The sequence below is a fragment of the Oryzias latipes genome, chromosome 18 (genome assembly GCF_053564925.1).
Source record: "Oryzias latipes strain Hd-rR chromosome 18, Olatipes_Hd-rR_3.1".
Lineage (NCBI taxonomy): Eukaryota > Metazoa > Chordata > Actinopteri > Beloniformes > Adrianichthyidae > Oryzias > Oryzias latipes.
This window is the reverse complement of record NC_136254.1, coordinates 30,020,113-30,042,111: the sequence shown is the minus strand read 5'-3', so window position 1 is coordinate 30,042,111 and position 21,999 is coordinate 30,020,113. Positions and strand designations below refer to the sequence as shown.

Below are 21,999 nucleotides of genomic sequence, written 5' to 3'. Positions count from 1 at the left end.
TATCTCTTTAATTTGCTCTGACGTCACGATGATGCAGGCAGAAAGAAAAAGTAGTCATGAAATTCCTCTGTACTTTTATTTTTTAAACCGGAAACACTTTTATTTTCTTGAACATGACCGCCTAGGAAGCTAGTTTTAAAATAAGAATAATGGTAAATAAAAAAAACGTAAAAGGAGAAGCAGCGACCATATTGAGGTCAGAGCAAAAGCGTTGCTAGGGCGACCAGGGGGTGGGGGGCAGTGAGGCGCGCGCGCTTGGCGTGCCGCGAGCGAGCCTGTGGACGTGCGCGTCCCCGCGTCGGGTAGCAGCAGTCGCGGCATCCAGAGAGAGAGCGTCAGCGGCGGAGGCTGCATCCTCTCTCCCAACAGCAGCCGCCGGTACCGAGACCAGCCACCGGGACTCCCAGGCCGCCACCCACGCCGCTTCCCGCGATTCGCCTCCGGGGAATTTACTGTGGATTTATGATCGCGTCAGAAAGAAAAAGACAAGAAAAAAACAAAAACGGGAGGAATAAAGAGCAGTTAAGGTTTTCATTCAGGTGATACTTCTTCTGAAACCTAGACGTCCAGCCGCTTTATGTTGTCTTTTTCCTCTGAGCTGAATTATTTAATGGCTGTTTTGATAAACCCCGAACCGACCCGCCCCCCCCTCGGATGGGTCATCCCAACTAGAGATGCTTTTATTTTGTAAACCGTCAGGATTGAACCAGCTGGAAAGGATTTTTCGCTTTTTTTTTCTTGACACCCCCAAACTACCCCCCCCCCCCTCCTGAGGCTGGTGGAAAGCAGGACAAGGAGGAGGAGGGCAAAACCCCAGGAAGCCCTGTGGAGGATCTGGTACCCAAAGCGGTGGATCCCACTCTCCAGCAGGTATGCTCCCTGGAAGCTTCCCCCACCAAGATGCCCCCATTTTTTTTTTCTTTTTTTCCTTTATCCTCATTCCAGGTGTGTTTCTGCCCCCAACATGCTCCTCTTTCAGGGTTTGTTTTGCACAATCCTTCCAGATCTGAGGAAGGTTTGTCAGAACAAATCTCACCTTCCTAAACGTGGTCGAGGACACATCAGCTGGCTCCTGAACGGCGTTCGGTCAGAGCTGCTGCTGCTTCTTCAGCGCTCCCCTTCAGCAGAGATGTGCGTGTGCCGCCGTTCAGGAGGACCTGCACTCTTAAGTGAGGGAGCCACAGGCTCCGTTTTCAGCCTGGCTGACCTCCTAACGCCAACAGTTTGCGTCTTTTCATCAATCAGTCGCCAATCCGCGGGGTTATTGACCTGCGATCGGGCATCACCCAGACAGACTGACACGACCCCGGAACGAACAAAAGTGTCCTTCAGCAGTTGAGCCGTCCATCAGCCTAATATGATTGGTCCATTCGTTACTTCATTTGGGGAGGGAGAGGGGGGCAGGAAACGCCACGGCCATTAGAGCATATTCCCCTAAATGCCCCCCACATCAATAAATTCACACACACAGGAAGAAGAATGGGGCGCATTCATATGCTGGCGTTGTGGGGGATTGGCAGGGCCCCGCGAGATGATAGGATTCAGTGTGGGACAAGAAGACCTCTGTTCTTATCTGTGCCGTCAAGAACCGGGGGGTGGGGGGGGGGGGGTGAAGGCATCTCCATTCGCCTCACTTTCCCGCCTCAGCTCGGGCAGGTATCGCCCCGCTACCCGGCGGATAGGGACACCTCTGAGGCGAGGAGGTGTTTAGGGGAGACATGCTCCATTGTCCTTGTTGGGAATGGACGCCGTCACAGAGGAGTCTCCATTTGTCCCGGCGGCGACTGTCTGGAGGGACTGCAGAGGCGCTTAGGTGGTGGGAAAAGTGGTGGCGGTGCAGGCTGATGATCGATTGCGGATGTTTTTGCACGCGGTGGAGGAGGGGGGGGCTGCATTGAGGAGAAAGTCTGCTGTTCAGTAATGATCTCCGGTCAGCCAAAGTGTTTGCGCAGAGGCCGAGAACGGTTCATTCGGTGTCGCTGTCTGTGTCCTAATTAGAGGCGTGCAGAGCCAATGAAATCACAGCTACGCCTGTCCCCCACCCCAGAGTGAGGTGTGAGCAGATGGAACGAGGCCTTTTGAAGCGTGTCACTGAGTTGACAGAGAGCCCGGGTGAAAGGGGAGTTATCCTGTGGGGTAGAGGGGGGCAATCCTCAGCACGTTCTCAGCCAGGATGCCAAACATCTGACCCGGTTTAAGTCTTTAGCACCGGAGCTTTAGCTCCAGTTGACGTTCTTTGAACTACCGTGACTCTTCAACTGCTTACGCTATTGACGTAATTCCGATGGATTCTGCTGCGGCAAAAACCGTCAGATGATATCCAACCCTTTACAGTAGTGGTGTGCTTACGCAATCAACGTAAATCAGCCGATTCTGATGTGGAGAAAAGCGGCTTTGGGCCAACACAAAGCGTATTCTATCGGCACAAAGCCGCTTTTCAGTGGGTTAGAATCCGTCTGAAGTACGATAATAACAGTGTGTGTTATTTTGCTATAGCCGGCAACACAGAATAAAACACGTCCTTCGAATTACCATAACACTTTGGTTATTAATGCTAAGTGTTGGATAGTCAACGTTTGTTGGAATTACTTAAATTGAATAAACGGTCGAAGAGTTACGGTAGTACAGCTTTTTTGACGGTCATTTTTTACCAGAGATGTTTCGCCGGTGCTAGAAATAAAATATGCACTTTGAACTACTGTAACTCTTTGACTGTTTATGCAAAGTAAAAGGTTGCATATCGGCACAAAGCTGCTATTTTTCCATTTCAGAACCAGTTGGTCTGCGTTAGTTGTGTAAATACTACGTGTTATTTTGTTGTCAGCGGGGACAGCTCCAGTGTTAAAGGGTTAACCGGAGATGTCGCAGGTGACACAAAATAAAACGCGCTCTTCAAATTATCGTAACTCTCTGACTGTTAAATGCAAATTAAATCGTTTTATGTCAGCGAAAAGCTGCTCGTTTTCAGGTCAGAATCAGTTGGTCAACATTAATTGTTTAAAGTGTTTACAAAATGAATATATATTGGTAGACACGTTGTACGTATACAAAGTAAAGTGTTACATATAAATTCAAAACTGCTTTTCTACAAATTACAATCTGTTGGATTACGTTAATTGCTTAAACCCTTTATTACTATGAAGGATTAACAATAGGGCTGCACGATATGAGGAAAACTCTTGATTTACGATAATAAAAATCGATATTGCAATGACGATTTAACTTGTAATACATGAACAAATAGCAAAACAACTAAATGAATCGTTTCCATTTTGATGAAACAGTTTATTTTAAGTAATAGTCAACACAACTTACATTACACTCCGAACGACCTTTGTCTACATAGGAAGCGAACATCTAACATAAAACGGGTTCATCCGATTGGTCAAATGCACAGAGATTTATTCGATTTGTTAAGTACTTAAAGCTGCCACAAGATTGTTTTAGCACATTTAAGGTAACGATTAATTGCAACTTTTGCCAATTTCTGTGATATGCATATTCCCCAGCTTGATATCGCGCATGCCTAGTTTACGCAATTAACGTATATTAGCACACACAGTATGTTGTACGTATGCAATGTAAAGTGTTCCATAATAGCACCAAGCTGTTCTTTTCCATTTCAGAATCAGTTGGTTTACGTTAATTGTGTAAACTGCTGTAAAGTTAGTTATTTAAGTTGCGTACACGGTTTACAATAGTTACGGTAGTTCAGATGACGTCCACACTAGAGCTTAATCTTTGGTGATAATGGGTTAAACTGAACTGTCAAAGAGGACTTACTAGTAGGTAAAGTGTCAAAACCTCTTCAAAAAAAGAAAACCCCAAACATCTGTGTAGCACAGCCAGTTAGACCCCTCCTGGTTACCATTTGGCTCCAGACAAGCCCAGGTGTCCCAGCAAGTCTGCAGAGAACCCGAGTTGGAAATGATTATAGATGATAGATGTGGAGAAAGCCTTTATGATTATGGCCGCTGATGCGTTCTCAGACGGCTGGATGTTGGCCTGGTGCATAGGAAACTGGCGTTCAGGGGGCGCTATGAGCTTCATCCAGATTGGGTACTTAAGCAAGACCCTTCGTGCTACTGCCAAACTTCGTAACTTACAAGGGGGCCCAAGTCTGGGTCCCCTGTGCCGCGTAGAAATCTCTGCCAAACCACCTGTGCGAATGGGCTTTTACTGTTTGCACAGGTGGTTTGGCGACCCCTGACGGGATATGCCTATATGCTGAAAGTGGCGACCCCTGACGGGATATGCCTATATGCTGAAAGTGGCGACCCCTGACGGGATATGCCTATATGCTGAAAGGTGAAAAACATGCATTCATGGAATGGACTCATCTGATGAACGTTGGCAAATATGAACGCCCGTTGGAACCTATGAAGTCAAGTGGGCTCCTTTGGGGAGATCCTGTAGGCTTGGTTACCTCCTGTTTGTTCACCAATTGTAATGACTGATATTTACTCATCCACTGGTTTTAGCTTGAATAGGAATTAAATGTTCAGTGTTAATTAGATAAAAAATGGGACTTGTTTTCTATTAGGTTAGTTTTCACTGAGTACTTTAGATTTCCAGTAGATTCTTTGAGGTAAGATGAAGTGAATGTGTGTACGCTGTGGGCCTTCTAAGAAGGAAGTAAAGCGCTATATAAGTATATGCCGTTTACCCCTTCACATATAATGGTGGAATACAGTCACTATTTCCGATGTCTTTACATTCATTTACACTGTAAAGATAAAGACACATAATGAAATAAAGAAAAAATATCCTATAATCCGTTTTTCAAAATTGCTGAACCCCTTTTGGGGACCCGGGACGTCTGGAGCCTGTCCTAGCTACTGTTTGACGAAGGTGGGGTTCACTTTGAACAGGTCCCCGGTCCATCGCAGGGCCACAATCACACAACCACTCACATACACACTGGACAATTTGGAGTTACCAATTAACCTATGGAGTAATTTTTGGGGATTGTGCGAGGCAACTGGAGAGCCTAGAGAAAACCCAAAGGACAACATCCAAACTCCACATGAAAAGAACCCAGCTGGGGTTTGAACCAGGACTCTCTTAAGAAACAATAGTTTTGAAATATAGGTCACCTAGAGCTGTAAAAGTAGTTTCAATGGAACTTCCTGGTAAAAAAAGGTTAAATAAAAATAAAATATAAATGAATGCATGACTTGCAGTTTTCAAAGACAACTTCTTCTTTGGTTCTGCTAAAAGCTTGAAGCCCTCCTAGTAGACATTTCTTATGTTAGACCTTCTGATTTGCAGGATATAGACTTTGAAGAGTTCTTTCAAAAATCTTTGTGTATCTACCGTGTGGCGGATGTGTGAAGACCCTCTCAGATGAAAATGGTGTTTCTGGTCTTTCTAACATGCTCTTGTAGCATTTTTTGATGGACAATTAAGCTTAAAATTCCCTGTCTTAGCATTTTTCTTTATTCAAGTCATTGTGAATCAGGAGCAGACGAAAACAATGCAGTTGAAAAAAGATCGTATTTATTATCTAGAACAGTGTTTTTCAACCTTTTTGGAGCCACGGCACACTTTAACCTTGACAAAAATCCCGCGGCACACCAGCATCCTAAAACAAAACAAAAAAGCAGAAATTCAGTCTGTTTTGATCTACACCCCCCCCCCCCCCCCCCCCCCCCCGGGCAATGTGACGTGCATTTTTGTGATAATTGTGGCAAAAAAGCAGGAAGTTGCAGATGTTTTTTCTAAAAGATGTAATAAAAGTTAAGTTACATACAAACTGTATGTTCGTTGTGGTTTCAAGACGTGTAACAAGAACGACTCATTGTACGCTGAGGCGCTGTCCCTTTAAGCCAATGCATCATGGGAGATGTAGTGTGAATACTGCGAGAAAACGGCAGTCTCTGAGCTTCATTGTTTTGTTCACTTGTTCCACGGTCTGATACCGGATTCTGTGGAAAGCTACACCGCTAAACACGAGCTTTAGCTGGTGTTTTTGTTGGAACTGAGAGACTTTATGAGAAGAATCGGAACAAGGAAGTGAAGACTTTAAACACTTCTGATTGGTCAGACTGATGACATGTGATTTAGCCTTCAAGAATGATTGGTGGAGTCGTGGAGACGGTGAAAGCTGCGGGACTTTTCAGAAAACAGTTATAGCTGCAGCTAAATCGCGTTACCGTCATTCTTATCAAAATGTCTTTAATAGAATCAAATAAACACAAAGAAAAAAGTATTTTATGATCTTTTATATTCCTAACTACTCGGTGTTTTCTCAGGACCTGTATGGATGAACAAAGAGCTGATTTCCTGGAGAGGGGAAATGTTTTTAGATCAGTTAATGAGGGCAATTTTCCACGGCACACTTGACCATCTCCCACGGCACACTAGTGTGCCGCGGCACACTGGTTGAAAAACACTGATCTAGAAAACACAGGAAGCTTGTAGACGACTAGATCCACATACACCTTTGTTTTCCTGGTCTGAGCTGCCGTCTGGCTGCATATTCCTCCCCATTTTTGCTGCACCGCTAATGTTAGGTTGGGGATGTGAGGGGCTGTAAGCTAGCGGGAGAGAGTGTAAACAAAAGAGTGATGGGAAGTGGGGACGGGATAGATCTCCACAACTCGGAGGTGATTTTCTGATGAACTCCTGCCGCTCTGCAGAAACTATGTCCAAAAAAATTGCACGTTTTTTTTTTTTTCCTTTTGTGTAAAAGCGGCATAATATTAATTAAAAGACCACTGGGAACGCTTTGAAAAAATGGATCAAAAGATGATCGGAGTGGAAGTTTCTTGATTTCTATTGGTTTCCGGTCACTTGTGGTCCACAACATTTTCAACCGGAAAATGTGGATTTTTAACGACCAGCCAGAGTTATAGAAGCAAAAGTGCTCCTAAAAAGACTTATATTTTCGTTTTTTTCCACTTCGTTTCTTCAATAATCTCGTCTGTCCCTTCCAGGCTCTTTCCAACCACTTTCCCTATCCTTTCTGTTTGTCTTCAAACCCGTGACGCCCGCCTGCCCTGAGGCGAGCGCTACCGATTTGTCCCCAGTGGGCTCATTAAGGTTAGATCAAGGTTGAACACTCTCTGACACATTTCGCTTTCAGAGCGTCCAGTCAACAGCAGCCGGAACCGAGACGTTACACCCCCCCACCCCTACCTTGAAGCGGGCAGACTACCAGCCACGATCAATGAACAATTACACCTTTTTTTTTTTTGTCTTTAGCAAGATAAAAGCTGAAGGAAAATGTGAAGCGTCGCTCATGGGCCACCTCCAGGCCGCCCTCTCAGGTTTGATTGAACAGGTGGTTCCAGCTCCACTTGACCTAAAAAAAGAAAAATAAAATAAAAAGACAGACTCAAATCATCAATAGGGGTTTTTCTGGTGCATGAGGAGTAATAAAAGTGCTCGGTCACAATGGGATTTGAAGCAGTCCTGCATAGAGAGCGTGACACAGATTGGATGGAATCAGCTCCGGTTGGACACCGACAGATTAAATACATCCGGATTTCTGGCTCGTCAGATTGACGTAACGGGCAGAATCCATGCCGCTGTGAGCTCTGCAGTTCATCCCTGCAGGGGGGCGGGGGGGGGGGACTACTTCTTTTGTCATTAGGAATTCCCCTCATGGAAGTCATGCTTGTTCTTTAAACCCTTCTTCTTTTGTTTTTTTTCTGAAATTGTAGGAGCACAACTGCAGAGATGAATGACCTTATCAAATCTTTTTTTTTGTTTCCCTGTAATGAGCATTCAATACAGCCTCCGCTACTGTAATTCATCACACCACACGCTATATTTAGCCCCCGATGGGTTCATGGAGAAATTGAGTTATGGCCCTGGGCTTCTCTCCAAGGTCAGGGGTTGCAGCAGCGTGTGACGGAAAAGCTGCAGCATTGCGGTGCAGCTCCTGGACGGACGGACGGACTACCTACTTTACCAGGAGAAAGTCTAGCAATCGCAAAAATGACCAACAAATGGTCCCGGAGAGTCCTGTTCAAGCAGAGACATGAGTAGAGTTGTGCCGTGACATTCCCACACAACCATAGTTACTTTGCTATCTGTTTTGTGCTCCCACGTTCCCCGTGTCGCACACATCTTAGTATGAGCTGACATATCACCACATATATTAGTGTGAGCTGTCAGCCCGAGCTCTAACAACCAGCTGGAGAAGAACCAGTTGAATGGTAATGTGGGTGACGGTAGCAGCAGTAGCGGCGGCCGTTATATCGGCCAACACGCTGCGACTGAACTGCATATTGATGCTGCTGGTTATTAAATACAGATTTCCCTGTTGAGCTGACACACACGCTGAGAGAAGGTCTCAGTCACTCAAACATAATGAGGCGCCGTGGTGACAACGCCGGTGGCTGTGTTGTGGTGCTGACTTGGCCGTTACCCATTTGATGTCCGTCTGCTGACACTGTTGGTGGCTGGGTTTGAGGTTTGGCCAGCGAATGGCAGCTCTTCGGCGTGTGCGGACCGTCACCTGAGGGGTACGGCTGTGGCTTGGAGTGCCGCCTGGAGGAGCTCGGCGCCAACGGCTTTCAGCTCAGCCGTGATCACCTGCTCCGCTGCTGTGCCGCGTAGCACTGGGCCGGTAAAAACACTTTTACGATGGAGAAGTTATCTTAGCAAATTGTTGTCTAAAGTTGTACAGTTTGACTCATTCTAAAATAAAATAACACCAGAAGTTGTGGTTATAGAGTTTACCAGAATGCTATCATTTGGAAAAGGGTTTAGAACTCTTTGGGTACTGGTCAGCATTCTCGTTTTGCAGCTAGAAAGCCTTGGTTTGAATCCCAGCTGGGTCCTCTCTGTCTGGAGTTTGCATGTTCTCATCACTCAAAAACATAACTCATTGAATTTAATTGTGGGCAGGATTTCCATCCAATAAATATAAGTAGCCCCAACTCAAAGAAAATTCTTCCATGCAATGAAATGTAATTGAGTTAGTCGAACTCAATTTTATCACAAAAAGCCAAACAGAAAGAAATCCATTAACTTAATGAAACTTACTTACTTACTGCAAAAGAAGTCAAGGCAAACAACTATGTGTGACACTAATCTTAAACCTAGAAACTCAGCATGTAAATGCCATTGTCTGATCCACTGAGCTAACTCTTCAGTGGCTACTTACCCTCGCCAGCATAAGCAGATAGAATCATTTTTTCTATAAATGAGGTTCGTCGTGTATTATCTCATCGGGAGAAACCGAGTTGAAATGATTCCAAGCCACAGTGCGTTTTTTTTACGTGGAAAAACACAAACGAAAGTTCTTTCTTCGAAAAGTTGAAGGATTTGAAGGACCAAAGGTCATAGCAGGCAATAGACGGAAGAGCTGAACATTTGAATAGTTGAATGGTTAAAATAGGTGAAAAATTGTCACCGAAAAGCGGCAGAAGATACTATAAGAAGAATAAATAAACAGGAAAACAGCATTCAACCAAAAAAGGAATATTTACCGAAGAATGATTTTGCACGTGTAAAAGGGAGTGCCTCAATTCCGTTGCAGCCACAGCACATGCGCACAGCATGCCCCCTAATTGAACTAATTTATTTTGGATAACTGGAGTTTATAAGTGAAACTATTAATACATTTTATGTTAGGTCAATTAAATGTGGATAAATGTTTTTAAAATAAATATATTTAAATAAAACAAACAGCATTTACTTGTGTTACATGAAAGAGGGGCTTGAATCATTATTTTGAGTATAGGGGGTATCTTCTCCGCTTTCCTCTCAGTTCAAAAACATGCATTGTAGGTAAATTGGTTACTCTAAATTGACCCTTAAGTGTGCGGTTATGTGTCTCTGTGATGGATTGATGAGCTGTCCATTGTGTATATCTTTGCCCATCAGTCGCAAGGATAGGCTCCAGCAACCCCAAGACCCAGATTTGGATTATTTGGAAATGGGTGCACAGGCTTCACTCTTGGGTCTTATACCTGGTCTGTTTTAGCTTATTTTCTCCAATTGTTTGGGGTTTTTTTGCTGCTAGAAAAATTTGATCTGAAATCTGGTGTGGACCAACCAGCACATTTTGGTCCCTTTAAAAGAAAAGAAAAAATGTTGTGGTTTACTTGCAAGTGAACTCTGGTGTGGTTCAGCAGCAATGACTTTTTAACCCATTAAGAAAATGACGTAAGCCCAGTTCATCAAGGGTAAAAAAACAACAACAACAAAACTCCCATCTTAAGAAGCAGTTTAGGAAAAAGTGAAACATTTCTTTTCAGCCAAAGAGGGAGGTGACAGCGTTTCATAACACATGAGAATCAGCAGACAAGCGGAAATTCTCACTTCCTCTTTTAGGTGAGGCCACCTTGAAAGAACGTTGTTTTTTTTTGGTGGGATGTCCTGGAGCGGAATGTGATAACAGACCAAACCTATTTAGCGGATTTGTTGTCGCACACTTATAGCTACAATCACACTTCACTCGTCAACGCAAGTTGGAGCGGCCACTTCCAACGAAAGGTCTATGTAAACACCCATAAATCCTTATTTTGGCGAACAGTGTTCAAAATGTTCACATTCACGCCTAGCTGCACAAGTTTCTGACTGTTTTCCGCCTCTTTGTACTAAACGTGTAGCTATTGAACCCATAGTGAAACTTCAACCAGGTAGACCTTTGACCATTCAAGGACTCTGATTTGGCAGTGACGTATGGATAGTACCCACCGTTTAAAAATTGACTATAGAGGAGGAATTAATAATATCAATCTAAACATTTTAGTTTAAAAAACTTAAAGTCATTAGTACAAAATGGGAAGTTCCCTAAAAAGGGCATTGATAATCACAGATTTTGTTTTTTAAGCCACAAACATTTTGAGACTCTTTTCTAATCACCCCAAACAAAAGACTGTGATTCTCTGTGCGCTTAAACGGTTGGTGGGAAAAGTGCAGGAAAGCTACATCCGAATGCGACTTGACTATTTAATTGGAGTATTTGCTTTGATCAAATTTCCCCCAACTCAAGGTTTCTAGGAACTACCCTCAGAAACGCACTCAGCTTCCTCTTGAAGGAACCGACTCTTTGAACTGCATCTCATAGGGAGGCAGACGTCAGTGTTTTTTACCGTTGGCCTTTAATACCGTCAACATTGCTTTGTTTGGTTACATTTTTTTTGGCTAAAGTAATGCGTGACAGAAGATAAAATTACAGTTTCCATCATCCCTCTGAATTTATTGATATAGCGGCAGATGTACAACGAAGATCAAATGCATGACATTTACTGGCTAAATTCTACTCGATGATTTCATCTATATTGGGTTATACAGTACAGACCAAAAGTTTGGACACACCTTCCCATTCATTTGAATGGGAAGGTGTGTCCAAACTTTTGGTCTGTACTGTACATTAACCCCGTTTAATGATTATTGGCTGAGTTTTAGCAAAACAGGAAAACATTTGGTTAAGATGTGTGCTTTCAATTGAATTCAGAAGCTTTTTGGGGGGATAAAAAGAGCCGTCAGTCGGAACACTTCTTGCTGCTGTCTGGCTCCGGTTGACGTGTTGTTAGGCGGCTGGGCTTCAGCTTTTCTGATGCCACATGCTAATGAAAAAATAAACCCATCCTACGTAGTGAATTAGGATGTCTCTTCGTTGACAGGCTCTCGCTTCCTCTTGGCGTTTGTGTGTGTGTGTGTGTGTGTGTGTGTTTGTGGTACTTATGAAGGAAAGCTCGGGCTCGACAATGATGAATGAGCGAAGGAACCGGCAGCGTTACACTTTTGCACCCGCGGATGCAGAGCAGGTGATGATCGTCACTGTTATTGTCAGGATCAGCAGAGGGTGTCGTCTTCGACACGTGCACGCTTGCGCTCGTGCATGCCTAAACACTTCCACCAGCCCTCTCTGCCTGATTTGCTCATTCTGTTTCTGGCGCCATGCTAATATTGAATGCTGCTGCATCTGTCGCCACCCCATCAGAAACAGTAGGTGTTAGCCGAATCATTCATCTGCGGCTCTTCCCGCCGTCTTTCCAGACTGACGCTGTTGCTTGTCAGAGGAACAAGGAAGTGTGGATCTTTTCTGGCCTAACCCCCCCCATCAGGACCTCTCTGCTGCACCACACTTTCAGCAACAAACTGTAAATGTCAAAGTTCTGACTCAGATATTATTGAGTTCACTTATCTATGGCCCTCAAGCTACAGCCTGATAGTGAGAGTGACTCACATAGTCTTCTTGAACTTTTTCTTTTTAAAGTAAAATCTCTTTAGAGTAAAAAAAAAAAAGCTGTAGCTTCATTGACATTCTTTGAATTAACTTTTTAACCATTTACGCAATTATTATAATTCCAACCGATTCTAAGGCTGAGAAAAGCATCTTTGTGCTAATATGCAACACTTTAAAGAAATTATTTGTTTACGCAATTCCCATAAACCAACTAATTCTGATGTGGAGAATAGAGGCTTAGAGCTTTACTACCGTGAAGTGTAGCATATCGGTGCAACACTGGGCCAAACTAATCGCAGAAAAGAATTCTTGCGCCTTAGTACTATAAACTATTGCGTATTGGTGCAACAGGGGGTCAAACCTATCTCAGAAAAGCAGCGTTGTGCTTTGCGAGTAGAACAAGTAACGCATCGGTGCAACAAGTGGGCCAAATATTGGAGAAAAGCAGCTTTCAAGTCAAGGCAGCTTTATTTGGCAAATATACTGTATACACATAATATACATTTGGTACCGGGAGGGCTCATAGCAAGCAGCCTATAAAAACAACAATATTTATAATTATGATAATAACAATAACAGAAATCTAAATAGGTCAGTGCAGGAGTGACAATGAGATGGTTTGAAGTGCTAAGAAACAGTAAGTAGACGGGTGGGTGATGGCAGTCTTTGGTGAAGATGATGTTCTGATGCTGGTGGAAAAAGTTTGAGTTTCCTTATCGCCTGGTGTAGGAAACTGTCCTTGTCTGCTGGTTCTGGCCTGGAGACTTGGCAGCCTCCTCCCTGATGGCAGCAGGCTGAAAGGGTCTCTGGGATGGATGTGATGGGGTCACCTGCAGTCCTGATGGCTCTGCGGGTGAGGCCAGGGGGGTAAATGTCCGACAGGCCAGCGAGAAGGACACCGATGATCTTCTCAGGACGCGGTGCAGGCTCCGTACCACACGGTGATGCAGCTGGTCAGGACGCTCTCGATGGCAACACTGTAGAAAGTCTGCATGATGGGGGGAGGAGCTCTGCGTCTTCAGGTTGCGGAGGAAGTACAGGCCTTGTTGGGTTTTCTTGGCCAGTGTTGTGGTTCCAAGACAAGTCCACAACCATCTCCTTTATAATAGTAAAGCTTTGTGTGTCAGCGCAACTTTGGTCCAAACTTATAGCAGAAAAGCAACTTTTGACAATATGCAATAATTTACGTAAAGTGTTGCATGTTGACGCAAAGTTGCTTTTCAATGCATCAGAAATTACGATAATTACGTTACAGATTGAAGAGTTTTGGTAGTTTGTATCATGTTGCTGGCGACAGCTCCAGTTAAACGTTGAAGAAATGTTCGTATTCTTGCAGGTTTTGAATCAATCAGCAGTGCAGAAAAGCGCCGCTACTACCGCATGTACATTGAACATCCTGCCTCTTTAATTAGCCAAGGAATCGGATTGTAACCTTGATCACACAGTCCTGCTAATGATTAATGAGTGTGGGGATTGCTTTGCAGGGATATATGTTAGCATTTATGCTCATAAAAGGAAGAATGGAGTGGTGTGGGCTTGTTAATGCCAAGACTTGGGAAGAAAGCAAGCGGAGCTCCCAGGGTGCCAGCATGAAACAATCTCTTTGCATTCAGTTCCTAACTACACGGGCTTGAGAAATGAAAGGAGAGGCTGTCGGTACAGGAAACTGCAAGTCAGCCGCATATCCTGGCCGGATAATTTATTCGTTTAATTAAAACTCCTCTCAATTTTGTGGTTTGGTTTTGCAATTCAAAAAGATTTATCAAAATCTTTAGTGAATTTTCTCATTTTTATTTTAAAAGCATCTTTATTTATAAAAAGAAACACTAACACATCATTAAATGCTTTTTTTTTTAAAGGAAATATTGATTAAATGAGCAAAATTTGCTTCCTGCATTTTGTAAGGATCCGTTTGATTTAGATTGTTATTTTTCTTTTTAACCCAACAATAGCCTTAGTGAACGGCAAAGACGGTTTTTGAATACCAGTAACATTTAACTTTTTTCAAATTACTTTTTACTAAGCATGAGGACATCCAAGTATATTTTGGGGTATAGAGCTTGAAAATTAGCAGAGAAAAAGTCCAAGAATGTACTTTGTTAACAGTTTTTTAAATTGAGTTTGGCAGCCTAAAACTCTTTGTTCATGACACCCTCTGTTTATTGCAATAGACTGTTGAAGAGTTTAAGAAACGATTGAATTGCAGTTTTTATGCATACATTCATCTATAAAGTACTCTTCTTTCTGCTGCTAGTACATTTTAAAGGGGCCTTAAATGAGGACTTTGATTATTTTGAAAACAATCATCCTTTTATTTTCCCATAATAAGTGGTGTAGTGGTAGGGCGGTCGACCCATGATTGTAATATTGCAGGTTCAATTTCCGCCTTGCACGCCCATGTGTCGAAGTGTCCTTGGGCAAGACACTGAACCCCACCTTGCCTCTGGTGGGAAGCTGGCGCCAGTGTTTGGCAGCAGAGCCAATGTGTGTGAATGTGTGACTGCAAAGCGCTTTTGGGCCTTCGAAAGAGGGTAGAAATTGCTATATACAGTAAGTATACGCCATTTACCATAATACTCATGTAGATTTCATGATTTATTTTATTCGATGTGCTGCGGTGTGATGTGGCATTTATATGGCTGAGTGATCAATACAGATGCTGACACCAATAACCTGAGTCTAACACTGATAAAAATAAAGACTTTCCAACAAAACAACGAACACAATACTTGACTTTTTCACTGATGCTGACTAAATGGTCGTCTTTGAATGTCTTTTGTTGGTACAGTGGTCTCTGGTTATAACACGGTTCACCCTTTGCAGTCTGGCTGTTTTGTAGATTTTAGTTGTGCATCTTCGTATACTTTTTGTTTTTTACAGTGCATTGTGTTCTACCTCCTGTGTGGCTGTAGAGGTTGTCAATCCATCTCCTCCGTGCCGTGTCTCCTGTACAGAAAGTGTTCAGTTTGCCAAATTGACATAAATCTTTGATCGCAATACGATCTTTGTTTTTATTCTATTATACTCAACTTATTTTTCTATAAAGATTTAAGTTTTGAGAGTTTAAACAAAAGAGAAAAGGTTTATGTCTGTCTGTGTAGTTAGGAGCTTTAAAGTGTTAAACCATTTTAAATAATAATTTAAAAAAATAAAAACTACTTTGTGGATGTCGGTTTAGGGTTTCGGCTGACAGGTCTTTACGTCACTTTGTTTTTAAGATGTTCAAAATTTTTGATTGAGAATTAAGCTGTTTATGAGTATTCTACGTAATTTAACCGCAATTATTACATGAATCTTACGGAATTGTGCGTGATATTTGCAAGATGCAAATGCAAATCTGTGGCTTTCCACGACCGCTCCTCAAATGTCAAACAGACATGTACCAACACTGTATAACCTTTATATCGTCCATACGCCACGCAAGTCAAAGTTGCACGAATCCCTAATAACTGGCATATAAACAGTGCAATAATCACGCACACTTCATGTTCTATATTGATTTCACGTATAGTCACGTATGACCAATTTTATTCTGTAATGGCTGTGTGACATAGCCTTAAGAAATGTATGTAGTGGTGCTTGGCCTTTACTACGGTACAGCATTCTTCAGCATTCTGACACACTTGCTCCTATAGACGACCATTTGTCTGATTATACCAAATGTATCAGAGGCCAACAACATGCAATAAACTCACTGCGTTTCAGCCCTCTTCAATCCCATCACAGCAGTACGATGACACTTGATCTTGCCGTAAATTTCCATTTTCTAGACTGTTAGGATTATAAAATGAGGTGTTTTTAACAATCAAATAAATAAAAAAACACCTGGTGTTAATAAGGTAGCTAATTGAAGAACATGAGAATATAAACATTAAGGGACTATTCTGAGTAGTCCTTGTTAGTTTAATTGGGCGAAGATTTGGGCTTTTTGGGCTGACTTTTTTCATTCAGTAAAGTTTTAGTTTCTTCTGCTGCTAACTGGCCTCCTGGTGCTCTTTCACTCTTCTGTCCCTTAACGTCTCCAGCTGCTAAGGGCCTTGCCATCTCCATGGTCTCCTTCTGCTACTTAAATAACCCATGAAATAACGATCAGCGCCCTCCTGAATTTGTGCCTGAGCAGCGTGTTTGTTTTCCATCAGCGCCTAACCTTTGATTTGTGCTGTCATGGTCACAATGAAGGTGGATTCAGAAGGGGAAATGGGGCTGAGATTCAGGTCAAAGATACTTATGTACCACCTTTCATTTCTTCACATACAGCCTTTTCCTGGAACTTCTGCTCCCTTTGTGTCGGTAGATCTCCGCCTCTCCTTTCTGCTGGTCCTCCATTTGACCTGTTGTTCAGAGCCGGCTGCCAGGCACCGACTCACAGAATTGCTCAATTAGGAGATCATTACGGAGGAAGCCGTCTTTATTTCTCCTTCCTCAAAAAGTCTTGACTCCTTTTCTTGTGTACATCTCTTGAACTCCTTACCAAGTTCCTGCTTTTCATCGTTCTTTAGCAGGAGCTCCTTTTGTTTGACTCTTTCCGTTTTATTCTAACCAAGTCTTTTGTTGGGATCTGCATAAATCTCTTGACTGCTGTCCTTTTAGTAAAGCTCGACACATTGTCTCTGAAATTTAATCCTCTTTACCTCGAGACGTGTCTTTTGAAAAAAAACAAAAAACGCGTTTTATGGTCAAAAACCTAAAAATCAAGTTCTTCCTACATTCAACTGCCTCATTTCCGTCTTAGTTTAAGTCTAAGACCCATTGTTAACACTCGGTGTGTAAGAAAACCTCCAATTCTGGGCACTTATTTTGAAAACTAGTACCTCTCCACTGCACTGAAGTGGCCATTCCAGCAGCTGCTCATGTGTGGATGCTGATGTCTGAAACAAATTTACCAGGATGGACAAAGTACATAAAAGAAAACCCGGTCCTCCATGATGAACATGTATGACTAGTAGTATGTACCTCACTGCTCTACTGACCCACGGAACATTTTACAATTTTTCAATGAGTCAGATGTATTCGGATGTTCTGGGAGTGTTTTTTACTTTGCTTAGGTTGGTTATTGTCTTTGGCTTTCTCGTTCGCTGGACAGTCTATGGAACGTTCACACTGAAGTAATCCAGACTAAGGTCCATGAACTCTTCAACCGTTAACATATTTTCAATGGATTCAGAAACGAAAAAAGCAGCTTTGCATTGACAAGCTGATATGCATTCATGTCAGAATCCGCTGAAAATGTTATGCGTGATCGAAAAGAATGTAAATAATAATTACAGTTGGGGAAATCCAAACTCGAGCTGCCATGAAAAGAGAGCAGATCAAGAATCTCATTAAGGAGAGATCCTTTTCAAGTGCTGCATGATTGACATCTGCAACATTTCTGACCTATTTAATTAGGTATTTACACTTATGAATGATGGGAAAGCCGCCTGGGACAAACGATCAGAAACTTCACACACGAACAACTTAGAAGCCAAAAAAAGGAGCCAGACATGCAGAGTGGCAGAAAATGAGAGATGCTGTTTTTCCTGAAATCTTGACAGGTTTTAGAGCTAAAAATGAATAAATTATAAAATGTTTTTTCTGTAAAAGTGTTTTAAATTAAAAGACCATCTTAAGTTTCTGTGTGTTCAGTATCTTATTTAGTTAGACCTTCTGAGGTTTCCTATCAAAGAGCGATCTATTTAGCTGTTAAACTTTTGGTACGCTGTAAGTTTTCCCAAATTACAACAAAAGATTAACTATTGAATTGTAGTTTTTGAAATCACTAAGAAACTAGTGATTGATATGGACTGGTACCAAAACTCAGTTCCACGTTAGTTCAGGTACAGACAAATATGATGCTACTCGTACCGTCAAAGAACACTGATTGCTTTGTTCAGTGCTTTGTTTTGACACTTCGTGTCGCTCAATCACATTCGTTTTACTAATTCAGCATTTGTGGGCAGGCTCATGTAAGAATGGGTGAGGCAGTGAGGGTGGGCGGAGCTCGAGTCAGAATGCCGAAGGCGGAGAGGCGAGAGTTTGGTTCACAGCTAAAGATTTTAGTTCGGCGATCTAATGAATGTGTACATCGCTGTCGTCGTGGCAATGAGCGGTGAAAGGCGTGTTTATTTCAGCCTTTTGTGAAAACAAAGTCAAAATTAAAAAACCTGTGTCGTTTTCTTGGACATATAGGTTCTGCAGAACGTCCGTCATTCATTAGATCCAGCCGTACAGTTTTGATCCAGACGAGTTAAAGAATGACGTTCATAGATCTAGTCGAACAAGTGGATGCATCAGAATGAAGAGAGCTTGTGGCTACCCCGGCGTACTTTCTATATCAAAAGTTCTTTTTCAGACATCGTTCTCGTCTGCTTCTGGTCACAACAATTTGAATAAAGAAATACTCAGAAATGCAACTGTAATCGTCATTTTCTTTACATCATCAAAAAAGTGCCACAAGAACACGTTAAAAACGCCATTTTCATTGGAGCGGTTCTTTAAGTGCTTTTGGAATAAATAGGTTCAAGCTTTGTTTAGGCAGTACTGGAAAAATTCCAACAACAGTGATTGATAAACGTTTTAGCATTGATGAAGTATATGTTTGAAGTGTTAAATATTTGAGTTTTGACTTTAGCAGCCTAATCTATCAGTTTTGTTTCCCCGCGACTATAACTCTTGGCTTTACTGCTTGACATTCCAAAAGTGGATATTTGGCCCTTTTTGTTCTTTTTTTAGTTTTCAATCTGGACTTTCTAAAAGAATTATTGACTCGGGCCGCTGTACCACTGTTTCTCTTGGAGCCATTACACAACCATTTTGTTTGTTTTCCGTTCTTGACATTCCTTGTAACCTTGACAGGTGCAAGACTGTTCTGCCTTCGAATAAAGGTAGCTCTTACAAAAGTAATAAAAAGATATAGGAAGTGCCACCCTCCCTGGTGACCCCCTCCCCACCCCCCTGCAAAAATAAAAGAGTCAAAGACGGCGAGGATTCAAAGGTAGCGAATGCCTGCAGGGCGAAGATGAGCTGAGCATGCCCAGGGGTGTGATGAAAGGATTTCTTTCTACTGGTGTGGTGGCCCACTGTTGCTAAGGCTTGAGGGAAAGGATTCTGCAGAAGACTTCTTTCTCGCCATTCCTGCCCCAGGAGATCCAGCTTATGGGGGCCCTTTCTGTATTCCATTATCCATTCTCTTATGTGTATGTAATGGAAACAAGATTTAGTGCTATAGAGACAGGGGAAAAATGTCAGCGTATGCGCTGCAGAAAATCACGAGGACAAGGCATTCCCCTCACGCTGTGATTATCTGGAGGGGGTTTGAGAGCCTGAAGATCCACAGTGGAGGGTTGGCGTCTGTGTTTTTTTTTTTTTTTGTGCTGCGGGGCCGCGGACTCCCTCAGTTCTCACGGCTTGGCGTGACGCCCACACAGTCCAGAGCACACATGCTGGGTTCACTTGCCTCGGGAAGATTCTGCTCTAGCTGTCACTACAGCATAGGAGTAAATATGTTTCAAGGAATGATCTCATCTGCCAAGTGCTCTCCCTCCAGCCCGCAAGTCTTTTGTGCGCAACTGTTAAAATGCTATTACATTTACTGTCGTCGGACTTCAAGGTCAGTCACGACAGAAGGGGATTTGGAGTCCAGGCTCACAGGAGAACAAGGTAGAGATGTGTGTAGTATTTACGCAGATAAATGTACTTCCCAAGACTTCTGGAAATCAAGGTCAGACATTACGCCCTCACACGTCGGGACGAAAGAGCGGAAAAGGTGCATTACGTACCACCCCCTCAGTCGTGTCCCTGGATTAACAAATTCTATAGGAAGCAGCTCCACAATCAAATTCACAATCTCTATTCAGCAGGACGCTGAGCATGACCTTGAATCTATATCTGGCTGGTGCTTAGTTTGCATTATCGTTGGATATTACCTGTGATTATCCTTCATAAACCTAAAGGATGACTATTGTCTGAGGTGTCCAGCTAAAAGGCAGGAAACTATTGTACATTTTAACATAATGTCTTCTCGATCTTTTCACAGAATATGTCAACAGAATCTTTGACTAAGTAAGCAGCTTTGAAGCATCTTTTAAACTGTGGATGACTGGAGGCAGGTGCAGTTCACCCAATCACCACTAGAGGAAGAAAGGGCTTCTGAGATTGCTCAAGCTCCTATTTTATGAACTTAAGTTTGACACGAACCAGTAAGTAACAAACGTGGAAGAGTGGTCCAAAAGAGTGGACTTTGGAATTGAGCCCTCTGCTCTGCAATGCATTTATTGTATATTTATTAAACAGCTGTCAGCTGTTGGCCAAAAACTGTGTCAAACGGCCATGTTGGACAAAATCTCTTTTCCAGTCGTTGGTTTCAATGTTGGTTTAGCTGCGACGCTAAGTTTTGTGTTCAGCATTGGACTACAGTTTAGACAATATACAAAAATACATAAATTTGGTTCTATCTAAAAACATTAGATAAAAAAGGGACAATGGCTTCCGAAGTGTGCACGACATGGAAGCCTGAACCATCCCACGAGTAATGGTTATCATAGTACATTGTGGTGGCTATAGTGTATTGTGGTCATTATAGTATATTGTGGTCCTCATGGTATGTCATGCTCATCATAGTACGTCGTGGTTTCCATAATATATTGTTTATTGTTGTCATAGTATGTAAGGTCGTCATAATATATTGTGGTTATCATAGTATATTGTGGTCATTAGAGTATGTCATGGTTTTCATAGTATTATGGTTGTCATAGCATGTAATGGTTTTCATAGTATATCGTGGTTGTCATAGTTTGTAATGGTTATCATAGTATATTGTGGTTGTCGTAGTACGTCGTGGTTTTCATAATATATCGTGGTTGTCATAGTATTTAATGGTTGTCATAGTATCTAATGGTTATCATAGTATATTGTGGTTGTCGAGTACGTCATGGTTTTCATAGTATATTGTGGTTGTCGTAGTACATCATGTTTGTCATAGGATGTCATTGTACATTGTGGTACATTATAAAACATCTTAATACGTAATTGCATGTAATGGTACGTAAATCATGGTAAATCGTGGTACACAATGGTGCGTCATGGTACCTTATAAGCAAAGGATTCTATCTTTGGTTTTCATTTAGATGACCACTCAAAACACTGCAGCTCCAGAACAAAGCAGGAAAGGAGGAAGTGATGTCAGTTTCTCATTCAGGCCTGGACAGAGGTGTGAAGTGATGCGAGGTAGAAATGAACTCTTTGGCATTTTGACCAAAAGTTTTTACCGATTTCATTAAAGTCTCAGGAGATTCTGCCAACCAGTTGGATAAAAGAACATAATGTGTCTTCTTTAATCCTCATCATTATCTTCAACCTGGAAGCAGTAAAGTGGTGGTAAATTATGACTTGCAGTCAGCCATCATCATAAAGCTGTTTTCAGCAGACAGACCCAGCTGTAAGCACCCAGCAGACCACGATTGAGCCTTTTTTCATTAAGTTTCACAACCCCGTCTCTTCCTTTGCCTTTAAAAAGCCAAGATTATCCATTTTCCTGGAGATGACGCATCAGATGTTTCTGTTATGGTTCTGTAGATCGCTCTGCTTATGCATTTGTCTCCGTTTTGCATTTCATAAACAAAAATAGTCACTTTTTTGCTCTTTTGTATTTTAGAAACATGTGATTTTTCTCTTTCCTGTTAACTGACTTTTTTTTAACTCTAAAGTTTTCTATCAAAAGTACCCTGGAATAGCTTGTTTTAACAGACAGAAACAATGTCAACAATGACGATGTGCAGCGTTTTAATCATCTTAGGCCTCTCACATGTCAGATGATGTCTGCTTTATTAACAATTCCTGAACTGCTAAAGGCAGGATCACACAAACTG

At 42.3% G+C, this 21,999-nt stretch overlaps 1 protein-coding gene across 3 annotated transcripts in view; it reads left to right on the top strand.

Moving 5' to 3' along the window:
* The first annotated feature begins 310 nt into the window (after nucleotides 1–310).
* nlgn2a (neuroligin 2a) overlaps nucleotides 311–21,999 on the top strand; it is a 238,719-nt gene continuing 217,030 nt past the window's right edge. For 2 of the 3 annotated variants that reach the window (XM_020711522.3, XM_011487310.4), the window contains exon 1: nucleotides 311–870. The gene's annotated coding sequence lies outside the window, so the exon portion shown is untranslated. The remainder of the gene's footprint in view (nucleotides 871–21,999) is intronic. The other variant, XM_078936303.1, reaches the window with a different exon arrangement.